Source organism: Arvicanthis niloticus, chromosome 19 (assembly GCF_011762505.2).
Source record: "Arvicanthis niloticus isolate mArvNil1 chromosome 19, mArvNil1.pat.X, whole genome shotgun sequence".
Lineage (NCBI taxonomy): Eukaryota > Metazoa > Chordata > Mammalia > Rodentia > Muridae > Arvicanthis > Arvicanthis niloticus.
The window spans coordinates 2,419,833-2,432,621 of NC_047676.1; the positions used below are offsets into that span (position 1 = coordinate 2,419,833).

Consider the following 12,789-nt stretch of genomic DNA (forward strand, 5'->3'; position numbering starts at 1 on the left):
GGCTGTAAAGTCAGGAATTTGCTTCCCAAATGTGGGATGGGTGTTGAGGGAGGTCAACAGAGTCATGGTTGGTGTCCTTAGCCATCTTGGTGTGAACCCCTTGGGCTTCACAATGACTTTTATTGACTCATTACCATGGCCTTTGCATCTTGTGGCTGCATCTTCTTCAGGCTCTTTTTGTGCTTCTTGCCAAAACACATGTTCCTCAGGATCTTGGGGTTGACAGTCTTAGGAGGTCATCTCTTTGTGACCAGGGTTTCCTGATGCTCTTTCTGTGATATTTTCAGGACTGGCTGTGCCTGTTGTAGTACTTGGGACTTGGCCATGTCAGCATAGAAAAGTAGAACTCCTGAAGTGCTTGAGACCAGGAGAGAGACTTAAATGCATTAAGAAAAAAAAAAAAAAAAAAAAAAAAAAAAAAAAAAAAAAAAAAAAAACCAAACAAAACCAAAACAAGGCAGCTGGTCTTATAGTGACACCTGTGGTTAATTAAAACTATGTTATAAAATTGCCCCGTAAAATTATAGTGGAGCCCCAAGTCCTTGTGGCTTGGTGTGTTGTGGTTCCCTAAGACCACACTGTGATGAATTTCTCTTCTTGTCTTTGTAACCTAACTCACTTCCTGTCTTACTCACAGCAGGCTGTGTCACACCTGGCTAGCACAGTGCACCTGTACTCCTGGTTTGTATCGTCTACTGGGCACTTCCCATCGTTACTTTGGAGTATAGCCTTACTTTTCGTGCTGGGATTGTAGCTCAAGTGTAGAGCACAAACATAATACTCTTGAATCCCTGGGTTTGACTCCCAGTACCACAAAAAAAAGTACGAAAGGAAGTTCCATGATTCTACATTAAAAAAAAAAAAGGAAAACCCTCCTATAATACATTGTGCCTCGGTGCCTTGACAATGGTCTCACACATGTCAGGAGGACTAGGTCTTGGGTTGGAACATTCTCCTGTTTTGTATTTTCCCCAGGAGAAACAGGTTAGCCTACATACATGTATTTATACAGCTGAAGTCATAGCAGACTGTAGAATCTAGGTTAATGAAGGGAAATTCTACACAATCATGAAACTTCTGGTTTTTTAAATTGTATTCACTTTTATTATATGTGCATTGTTTTGCCTGCATGTATGTTTGTGTGAGGGTGTTTGATCTCCTGGAACTGGAGTTACAGACAGTTGTGAGCTGCCATGTGGGTGCTGGGAATTGAACCCAGGTCTTCTGGAAGAGCAGCCAGTGCTCTTAACTGCTGAGCCATCTCTCCAGCCCATCATGCAACTTCTTATTAATGTCTTTTTAAGAGCAAATCCTCTCCTTATGCAGCACCTGGTTGTGTCTATCAGACTGCTCAAAAGGAACATCTAAGGCTGCCACAACAATGCTAAAATCAACACCCCCTTGCCAGAGTATGTGCACATGAGTCTCTCTTCAAAGGGACCCACAAGATACCCACATGTGTCTCCTTCAAATCTCCAGAAGCATCTCCAAGCCCAGTGGTCACAATGATGGCCATGATAAAGGTAGTGATAGAGGCCCTGGGATGGGCATTTAATTAATAGATTTTCTTATGAAACATGTAGATTTCTCCATATGTATTATTGCTTTGTGTTTGGTTAGTAGACTAGTTATTGTTTCAGAAGTTTATCTGTTTCATCCAGGCATCCAAGCCTGGGATTAAAAACATCTCAGTCCAGTTTCTATAAGGATGCAGACTCCAGCAGAACTCACAGCAGAGACAGGCCAAGCACCAGAAGGGTCTGAATGGGAAGCTGCAAGGTGGTGCCAAGTGCCTTCCTCCGGTCCTCAGCTCCCTGCAGGAATTCTGGTTTGGTCTGTGGTATTTCTGGGTAGCACAGTCACACATCAGTGCTCCCCTAAACACTGATGTGAGACAAGGGGTTTGCACTGTGACTGTGGTGCCTTTGGGGAGCCTGCATATCCTGCAACCATTAGGCTGATGTTATAGGAAGATTAAGACATAGCTTTAGTTCAGTAATCCTCCAGGATCTGGAATCTCAGTATTTATTATGTTGCAGTCGGTATTACATAAGATAATGTCTTACTGCACAGATAAGTATTATTAACTCTGCAATTACTGAGAACAAGTGGATAATTGTCACTAACTATCCCTTCATATACTCTTTTGAAGGCTAGCTAAACTGCATTTGGGAAGAACTGTTTCCAGGAAAGAGGATAGATACATATGGGTCACTGAGATTTCTCTTCGTAAAAGTCATGTTTTGCACCTTTTGGCAAGTGTAGGTCTGGGCTACAGTAGAAAAATTACTTCTGTTACAGATGAAAATCTTCCAACATAAAGTACAGTCTCAGTAACCAGAGGGATTTACAAAGTTCACTTTCTTGATGGCCAGGAAGAAGAATGCTGCTGAGAGACTATTTCTTAAAAAGCAGGGTTGCAGGGCCTCCCATACTTAGGGAGGGTTCAAGGATTGTGCAGGTATCTGAGGTTGGATGGCCTCAGATGGGACAGTGACACTTCGTGGCAGCTTTTGAGTGCATGTTACATCTTCCAAGACATTCAAGAAGTGAAACATTGTATCAGGACAGAGAAGGATGAGACTTCTCAAAACTTTCTACAGAAAGTCTCATTTCAGTTGCTTAATGGTCCAATAAAATCCCTGCAAAAGAGGAAGTTTCTGAGGACGGACATGCCGCCTTTTCATTTGTTGCTACTTTGCCCTGTGAACTAATTGAATGACATGAGCTCAGCTAGTCACCGCCAAAGGAGAAAAGCCATGTTCAGATGACAGAATAACTATTCAGTGTGTTACCTCATTAGCAGGCCAAGGGTAATACTCCAGATGCCAAGAGGGCTGTCTGGACTGGTTCAGCCTTTCTGAAAAGACTGTCAGTTCGGCTTCTGAGAGAGATATTTGCAGTTGTTTCAAAATTAGATACCCTAGAAATGCATGATTCTGTGCAAGATAGCTAATAGAATGCAGAGCCAAGGCCCCTGCCCTCTAGAGGAGGCATGTCTTCTGCCAGCCACCCCAAACTCTGAAACTCTCTGAGCTCCGTACCCCACAGCCTCAGTGTGACATTCTATCAGAGAAAGTCATAAACCCATCAGCTGAGCATCAAGATCCACATGGACATTAGTAGCAGCCACTGAGACCAAGATGAAGATTCAACTGGTAGTAAAAACGCACCCTCAAGTACCCAGGCTAAAAGAACATTTAAAATAGGCCAGTGTGTGGCTCAGTACTACCAACCTTGCTTCGAATGTATGAGGCCCCAGATCTAATGTATATCCCCGAAAGAACAAAAAGAAAGACGAAAACCAATAATGCAAATCTCTATATGTTGGAGAGAGAGGTGAGTTGACCATGAAGTCCCAGTGCCTTGGCTCCAGTGGGGATCTATCCACTGTCTGACACGGGCAATACAGGCTTGAGGATCTAGCCACCAACTAACACTGACAATGTTGGAGATGTAGCCACTATCCAATACTGATGGTCATAGGGATCTAGCTACTATTTGGCATGGGTACTGATGGGAATCTAGCCACCGTCTGACATGGGCAGGGGTGGGGATCTAGCCACTTTCGGACACCGGCAATACAGGGGAGGGGATCTAACTATCATCTGGCACTAGCAGTGATGAGGATCTAATGACTGTCTGACTGACTTCCTTCTCCTTTACAGGTTCCTGGGAACTAGCTTAAGTGCCATCTATGCAGTGTCTGAATAAGGAACTCTTGGTGAACCAAGAGGCACATTCATTATGAGCCTGAAAGAGGGAGTGATGCAACTCTGGAAAAACAAACCGCCAAATGCTTTTCCTAAGACTCTGATATAGCAAGGAGGAAATGCTGAGGAGACGCCGGATGGGCTTGAGACACAGGTGACTTGGGAGTGTGTGGTGTGGAGATAGGTAATCAAAACACTCCTCTCTAGTGAAGTCCCCAATCAAGCATTCATAAGGAGTAACTGTGTCCCATGACTCCGTGCTTTCCAAATGATAATGTAGTGTGTGTGAGTGTGTAATATTGTGAGCATGTATGCATGTGAGTGTGTGTGAGTACTGTGTATGTAAGAATGTGTGTATATTTGAAAGTCTGTTTGTATGTATGTACATGTGTATATGAATGTAAGTGTTTGTATTTGTGGGGATGTATATACATGTATGATATATGTGTATGCGTGTATGTGAGTATGCATATGTTTATGTGTGGATGAATTTGTATGCATGCATGCATGCAAGTCCATTCATGAATGTATGTTAGTGTGTATACATATATGTGTGTGTGTGAGAGAGAATATGTGTATGTGCATGTATGGTATATGAGTGTGTGTATACACACGTATGTATGGGAGTGTGTATGCATGTTTGTATGTATGACTGTGTGCACATGCCTGTGTGTGTGCATGTTGTATAATGTATGTGTGTTTGAGTATGTGTGCATGTGTGTGTGTGAGTGCATGTGTATATATTCTGTGTGTGTGTGTTGGTGCACACACATCCTGGTAACACTGATGGAAGATACTAAGATCTTCAATAAGAACAGCAGCGATAGTGTCCCCTTTTCCAGAAATAATAAAATTCAGCCAGATCTTCAAATTTGAGGCTGATTTGGAGAATGAACTGTCAGCTTCCTGTTTCCCAAACAGTGGACTATATTCCAGAACTTTCTATCCCCTCCAGAATGAGCACAGTTGGCTGCTGCTTCTGCAAGAGTCAGCTCCCAGTCTATCACCATGCAAGGCACAAGGGAAGCAGGTGACTGGGTGACAAGGCACAAGGGAAGCAGCTGATGTCTGGGTTCTCACTTTGCTGTGCCGGCAATGGTTTCTTCTCAGCATCCTGTATCTACAACTAATCTTTCCTCTTTAATTGTAATTTCAACAATGTTTGTTATTGTGAAATCCTTCACTCTTGAAGAGCTAGCTCCCACCTGCAGTTCCTGTCAGGCAGGCATCTCCATTTTATGTGGTGAATTCCGCTGGGTTCCTCACTCTGGGTACCAACTCCAAGAACTCTTTACTGGCCGGATTTATGATGGATGCCATCTGGTCTGATAGGAGGAAACAGATATTGATTTTTAATATTTTCTCCCAACTTGTTTACCCTAGGATAATACTGCAGCTGTGTGGCAGCTTGTCTCCGAGTGGAAAGGATTATTACCACTGCCTTTTGACGGGATGAATCACCCAGGACGGCTTGAATGGCTAAAGGGTAGACTTTGATGTTATGTCGCTTCATTTACCCTTATGACTAAATGATTATTGATTTTATATTTTTAAGCTCTTGAAACGTGAAAATAACTCGGTGGAGAAGGCTGGCTGTGTTAGTTTTATTAATTTATTTCTGCGGGGCATAATTCACTTTGGACCAGGTTGTGAAGGTTCTGGGTTCATGACCGGCTGTAGATACAGTGGCAAAGAAATGGCTTATTTATATAGTCATTGCAAGTACTCCCAAAATCAATACAGTCTGGGATTGGATGATTAAACTCAGTCCCTTTGTGGGGTTCATTCCTGTAGCTGCTGCCGAAATCAGCTGGACTGCCCCAGTTTCATGTGATCAAGTCTACAAATAGCAAGTTTGTTCAAGTTGAAATATGATTTTTTTGGCTCATCATTTTTTTTATCTGCTATGTTCACTCAATGACGTTTTAACAGCCTACAGGGGGAAAAGGAGGTTGATTGACTGCTTCACTGAAATCAGTAATTTGCGTCCAAACAGCCTCCTCTAAGGATGGCTAGGATGCAGCTGGACGGATTCTCCGAGGCTCTCAGCAGAGACCCTCAGTAGCCTGGGCTCAGTACCAGGAGCATTCGTCTGCAGCAAGACCCAAGATGTAGACTGCATCTGAAGCCCTCTGTGCATTCAGTAGGGGCACTGTGTGCATGCACATGTCTGCTGCAGAGCCCTGCTTTCAGGACCCTCACCTAACATGTGGTGCTTTTGTCCCAAGCACCTGACCCCATTTATTTCTCCATGACAAGCTCAGAGTCACAGGCAATGGAAGATTTGGCCTTCTGAGTTTCATTTTACACATCCTTCCTCAAAGTAATTTTTAAAGAGTTTAAACACAATCACTCATATCTATTCCTTGGTTTGAACCAAGTGTGGTGTCACACACCTATTTTCCCAGCATTCCAGGCAGGAGGAAAGTGAGTTGGAGGATAGCCTGGGCTATAAAGGGAGGCTCTAATGGTTCACAACGTAAATAATGAATAATGATTTGATTATCAAGGCTCTAAGTCAGGTTTTGTGATTGAAATAAGAGCTTTTAATCCTTGATGTAATCCCAACATGTCTCCCAGACATCAGAGAGCAGCTTTTGAGCATGTGAACAGAAGGACTTGTTTTCTAGGGCTTTCCACATAGACACAGAGACAATGAAAGACCAGAGTTAGCCCCAGAGATTCCTGTTGTGAACAGTGGTTCATGCTTCATTTTTGTTTCAGTAATGTTTTCTGCCTCTGCCTCCCTCCCTTGGCTTTCTTTTGAACCACAGTCTGAGCCTGCCTTGGACAGAAAGGACAGTTCAACAAGGACAATCTAGTGTCTTGTCTGATGCGATAATGGGCATCCTTAGATGGTTATAGTCCTTCTACTTGGTCAGATGAAGTTTTCCCTGGAAACCATTTCAGATTGACTGTACGGTAGTCTGAACTATGTGGTGGCCAGTCTTAACTCATGCTACCCGAGCTTTCTGCTTGGGCACACAGGAAGTCACCGTTAAGCCTTCCGTTTCCAGGACAGGGCTTCCCAGCATTGTGAGTCACGACCGAGTGTTTTTATGGAGTTACACAAGGTGTAAAACACTCCCTCTCACTTTAGTCAGTGTGTGTGCATAATTAATATGCAGTAAATTATATAGCTCCAGTTTAAAGCTTGTTTAAATGCATAGAATTGCAAAGAGAATGGAGAAATAAAATAACTTCGGAACAGCATAATGTAATATGTTGATCAATTTTATAGGGAGTGGTGAATATTTAATTAATCACCTTTTGACAATTATTCACAGTGGTCAGAATCAAGGTCTCCATTAAAGCCGAAGAATAGCTTCATTACAAATGACTCATAAAAGTGTCAAGGCCTGGCTGTGAGGACAAGTCATTTCCTTTCCCTTTAAAACCATTAGCTGGGCTGGTGGGGGTGGGGAAAGTGACAGGGCATGGAATCCTGTGATTACAAAGAAAGCTTCAGGGAGGGGGGAGTGTTGTTAGAAAGTTGCCATGGTCCTTCCACCCACTTCTCCTTTCAGAAGGAGGCAGACATAGAGGCATGCTGGGTCTTGCTGCATCACTGCCTCCTACATCCCTGCCTCCATCAGTCCTGGTGGACTTTTCTTTCCCAAGGCTCTCAGCAGTGGGACCCATCTTTACTCTCCTCTTGACTGATGTACCTTGTCTTCCTGGAATGACTGCAGACAGAGAAAACAAAGAGAAACATTGTCACAGGCTGGGCTTGACAGCAAAGAGAAACATTGTTGCAGGCTGGGCTTCAGGGCTCAGGATGCCTGGACCAACATCGAGTCTCTTCACTCAAAGAACAATTTCAAGACTTTAACTCTCCATTGTGTCAGTGAACCCATATCTCAGCTTGTCCTCGATGCCCAGGAACCTTGACTTCCAGTGTTAGTTGTCTGGATAGGATTAGAAGAACCTATATGGACTCTTCAGAGTCTAATGTGATTTTATGGCAAGTGACTGTGTTGTGAATACTCATAACGACAGCCTTGGAAAGAAACATTGCCAGATAGACTTGTGACTCTACGTCTCCTGGCATCTGCAGGGGTAGACACATTGGTGTTGGGATCACATCTCAGCTTCAAAGGACAGAGCCTGGAGTTGAATTGGCCATGCCAGGAGAACAAGTGGATACTTGAGTTAAATTGTATTTGTGAGTGGCTTCCTTTGCTCTTCAACTTTCTCCCCAAACTAGCAAAATGCCTGAAGTGTTTTAACCCAAACAGAACCTGAGCATACTTCAGTTTTCAAAAGCTTCCCCTGTTGCTGTGACCAACAGTGCAATGCTTCTTGAACTCCTTATTTGAAGCTCACATATGACGCCCATGGGCAACCTGGTTCTGGGGCACACACCCATCCACACAAGTTCAAGTGGCCACTTTTTAAAACTAATGGTTATTGACTCTGGTCGGGATCTCTGTGATGTTATCTGGCCCATAAAGACTTTGTGGTATGCGTTTACATTGTATCTGGCAAGTGTCTAATCAGTATTGATTTTCCTCGTGTGTAGTACCTATGTCAAACAACCTAATATATTTAAATGGAGATTATTTCAGTTATTTATCTACTATGTGATAAGATCAAAGGCAGTTAACTGTGCAGTAGGAGGGAAGACAGCCCAGCATGCTTGGGCCCTCACTCTACCATTGTACCACTTGATGATGGCAAGCAGCTAAAAATTAACTTTGTGAAGCATGCTGAGATTTGGGGTCTGAGAAGAATCAAGCAGATGGAGGAGAGAGATGCTGGCTCCTGGCTCCATGAATGCCGGCAGTGCGAGGAAGGGCTTTTCAAAGGTCCTGGGAAATCATAACTATGCTTAATTTACTCCTGGTTTTTTTGTTTAGATATTTCTGGAGAAATCAGGAGCAAACTCGAGCTGATGGATGTGTGATTTCCCTGAGGATATGTACCAGTTACTCTTCAGAGTGAGTTCAGGGGAATCTGCCTCTCGAGGAGGGGCTTGGCAGGACCATCTGAGGGGCGGCATACTTGCTGCATTTCACTAATGGAGCCCTGTCTATGGCGTGGGATAATTGTATCCAGCCTAGCACATGCATCTGAAAACAATGGAAACTGACTTTATTTTTTTGTTAATTCCTTTCCCACAAAGAAATTTCTCAATATTTCTCCTTTTCAAATTCATCCGAGGGAAAGTTTTTGGAATTAATTGTAACATAAGATACATATTTATTGTTTTGAAATGATTAGCAGCCTGTTTAAAACAATCTAATTAAAGTTTTCTAAGAATTAAAATCGAAATAAAGTCATAAACACAAATTCATGACAGGGGACTTGAGACTCCCAGGCAGAGAAGTTCATCAGTGACAGATTCATGACCCTTGTTCATCATTACCAGCCTCTACCCTCCCCAGTTCTCACTCTGAGATGCTGATTTGGCTGCAGGGTGGACTTAGCTGGTTCCCTCTGAGAACTCATCTGCAGGGATGACAGAAGAGCTCCCTGGCTTCACTGGGTTGTTCATTCACAGAGCCAGGGTGCTGCTGCTTAGTGGTGGAACACTGCTCTACCACACACCAGTCTAAAGCCTCTCACCTGGGCCCTGCTGAGAGGGTCCCTGCTGAGCCAAGCACCAGGCCAGCCAGGCACACCAGCCTCCCTCACCACCTGCCTACCTCCACCCTTGCCGCCACCGGCTTTGCCCTGAGTAGACAGGCTTCCTGACAGTGGTGGAGTGTGTGCTTCTGTGTAGAGTGACTCCATGTTATTGACCTGTACTTTCTGGGGCTTCGGGAGCAAGCTGTACTAATGGAGGGAGCTCTGTGAAGATCACGAGGCTCTACCTGCTCTTCACCCTGAGTGACTGGCAGAAGTCCCATGCCCAGTTGTCAATAGAGCCTCTCAGGAGCCTATGCAGTAGAGGAGAAAGACTCAGGGTGAGGGCGAGAGCTCCACTCTCCTCCATTCTCCTCCTGTGTCTTCCTCCCTGTCTGCCTTCCTCCACGTCTGACTCCTTTTTTTTTTTTCTGTGCTTCTTTCCTCTCCTGTCCCCTACCTCCTTTTTCCTCTTCTCTCCTCCACTCTTCTTTTTTCTCCTGATACTTCCCCTTCTGAACTCCTCCTCCTTCCTCCCTCCTTTCCAGCATCCCTTCCTCCTTTTATCCCTAACTTGGCGCTCTCAGTTCTACCTACTTTAATGTCTTTTCTCATGATCTAGAGCTCCGGTCTCCTCATCCCAACTTTAGTGCTAGCCTCTGCTATGTGTCCTCCTTAGTGCTAGCCTCTGCTATGTGCCCTTTCCTTATCAATGCCATAATTCCTTCCTGCTATACTCAGTGATGAATTCACTGGGCCTAGAGTGCAGAGAGGTTTCCATTCTGACTCTGGCCCTTGCCGCCATGCCCTGCGCAGCCTGTGGCCTGTGGTCCCTCAGTGATTAGAGAGCCGCAGACAGGCCTGGGAGTTCCAACTGTCAGTACCTTGCTGCAGTAACAGAACCATCTTTGGCCCAGACCTGAGGAACCATGATCCACAGTGGTCAGAGCCCCACCCTGTGTGTAGAGGATGAAGGCTTTGTGTGGGAGACAGGGGATCATCCACTCAGCCAGGGTTCTAACAGCACAGTGCTGCTGTTGAGCTGTCAAATCTGATGGCGTTTAAGGCCAAGTTCTTGTCCTCAGGGCTTAACTTCTTGTTTCCTCTCACTCAGGGATGGGTAATTTATGCAGATATGTGTCAATCAGCTTTCTTTTCTGAAAGCATTTTCCAGCTTCAGGGATGCTGGGTGTGTGGTATCGTCATTACTGCCTCTGTAACCACACTGCTGTGGAGGTGGGAAGCAGGTACATTCAAGGGCCCTAGCAAAGACAGGAGGGTACAGCAGCACTGGGTGGAAGTCAGTGTGGGGAAATCCACCCAGAGCTTCTATAAAGGATAGCAGCAAAGCCTGCTGCCTCTGTTTACCTGGCTCTTTGAATCAGCACCATATAATAGCCATGGGAAGAAGCAGAGGGAGACCCCTGTCATCAGGGTTCGAAGCTGGATGCCACCTCCAGAATGAGGTCTCACTTACAGTTGGATTGAATCACAATGGATTAAACTCTTTCTGCTCAAGAGAGTGCTGCCACCTGCTCTAAATGGACCAGATATGCTCGTACAGGAAACACTCAGGACTTCTGGGAAACTGACACGCTAGGAAGAACATACTTGGCAGTGGCATCCTGGGCCTGTCAGAGCAAAGAACAAGGGAAGCTCACAGTCTTCCACATAGTTCAGATTCCACCAGCCAGACACAAGAAGCTGCTGGATCTGCAGGCAGCACTGGTGTGGAGAAAAAGGTGGGCTGCCATTTATGAGCATGCATACCTGGTAGCCCAGAAAGCCCAGGCTTCAGCTTGGCCAAGAAAAATCACTTCTACCCTCCTGCAGAAAATGACATTTCAATAATCACATGCTTGCGATGCTTAAGTCGAGATTTATTATTATTGCTAATAATAATAAAAATGAAGATTGCTTATGTTCTCCCTCAGTGAGCTGCAAACATTGATTTTCCTAGGGCCTGCATGCATGTTCAAAGCCCACCTTTTCTTCAGTCTGCAAGGTGGATGGATATTTGATTACCTCAATCCCTTAAACTCCAAATGAATGATTGGCATGGTATTGATACGCCCAGGAGAGATGGTGTGAAAATCTCATACCTCTGTCTCACGCCTTTATGGGTCTATCAATTATAGCCACTGGGTGGAACCTTAGATTTCGGTGAAGCGGGATTCCATGCATGGAAATGCCCTTCCTGTCTGTCCCTCAGAGATACATGTCCTCCCAGCATGTGTCCTGCTTGCCTCAGTATTGAGGGAGGCTTTTTAGACAGGAGAGCCTGATGGGAGCTTTTCCCAGAAAACAGGCGGGACTCTGTTACTGAACAGTAATTAACTCCTCCAGGCTCAGCCCTCCACGCCTGCTAATCTCGGTGGCTGTTTACATGTTACTATTTGTTAAATGGCAAAGTTTATTGATTTAGTTACCTCAGTCCCACATTGTAGATTTTCTCTTGGTCTGTGTTCCTACATGTGGTTCAGCATTTTTAAATGTCAACTGCAAAGTATTATTGATCAGTAATTAAAAGTGTAGAGAAAAATTAGCATAGTAGAAGTTTGCGGTCATTAGCAGAAGTACTGTCGGGCAATTATTTAGCATGTTTTCACATTTATTTTCCTTCCTATTATTGACATACAGTATGGTGCTCTGGGAACAGCTTTTTTTTTTTTTTTTCTTCCCTAAAAAGCAAAGTTTTAACATCAATAAGAATTAATGACGAGCCGGTCGTTTGGAAAAATTGCTTGTTGGAGTTCTCGCTCCACAAATAATCCTACCCTAGGGCCTGTGTGCTGGCAGGAGGGAAATGAGGGTGCTTATCACTTTTGGGGTGCTCATTAGGATGACAGCATTAAAGCTGAAGGAGGACAGTGCCCTTCTGTTTCCACAGGGAAGAAGAAATTGCCGCTCAGAGCTACTACGGTGCACCTGCCAAATGCTCACATGGGCCTTGTTACACGAAGGATGGACTTCATTGTTCAGCAGGGCTTACGGATGAAGATAGAGTCCTGTTCCAAAAGCTTAGCCACCATGTTAGTGCTTCAAAAGACTGTGCTCCCACCATGTTCCAACAGCTAAAGCACAGAGCCCAATGGGCATAGCTGCAGGTGGCTGAGGGGAGAGGTAGCGTAGCCATGGCTCCTTCTCTGGACTGATTGTTCTGAGGGCCACTCACTGTATTTGAATAAGGAAAGAAACTCTTTGAATCTATCAATGGGAACTACAGGTACAAATAAGCCCACAGTCCCTCCAGCTCCCTGCCCAGAGCTTGTTGTAGAAAGGCCCAGGGATGACCAAGATTTTGTATAGCAAGTATGGAGAAGAAAGTACAGCTCAAGTGGGTTCACCTCGTGAAGGTGCTGGGATTGGACAGGCAGGGATTGTTGAGGTGTTACTACAATAAAGGGAACAGCTTTACGGGCTGAGCCTGTGAAAGAGATTAACATGGAAGAATTTTATGTTTCCTATTGTTCTGGTTAATTTTCTCTCAGCTGTGACAAAATATCTG

The 12,789-nt window shown here is 44.6% G+C and overlaps 1 long non-coding RNA gene across 1 annotated transcript; it reads left to right on the plus strand.

The window, feature by feature from the left end:
* The first annotated feature begins 444 nt into the window (after window positions 1-444).
* LOC143435114 (uncharacterized) lies at window positions 445-11,214 on the plus strand. The gene is made up of 3 exons (XR_013105115.1): window positions 445-3,339; window positions 3,669-3,867; window positions 5,097-11,214. It is a non-coding gene; the product is annotated as an uncharacterized LOC143435114 (long non-coding RNA).
* The last annotated feature ends 1,575 nt before the right edge of the window (window positions 11,215-12,789 follow it).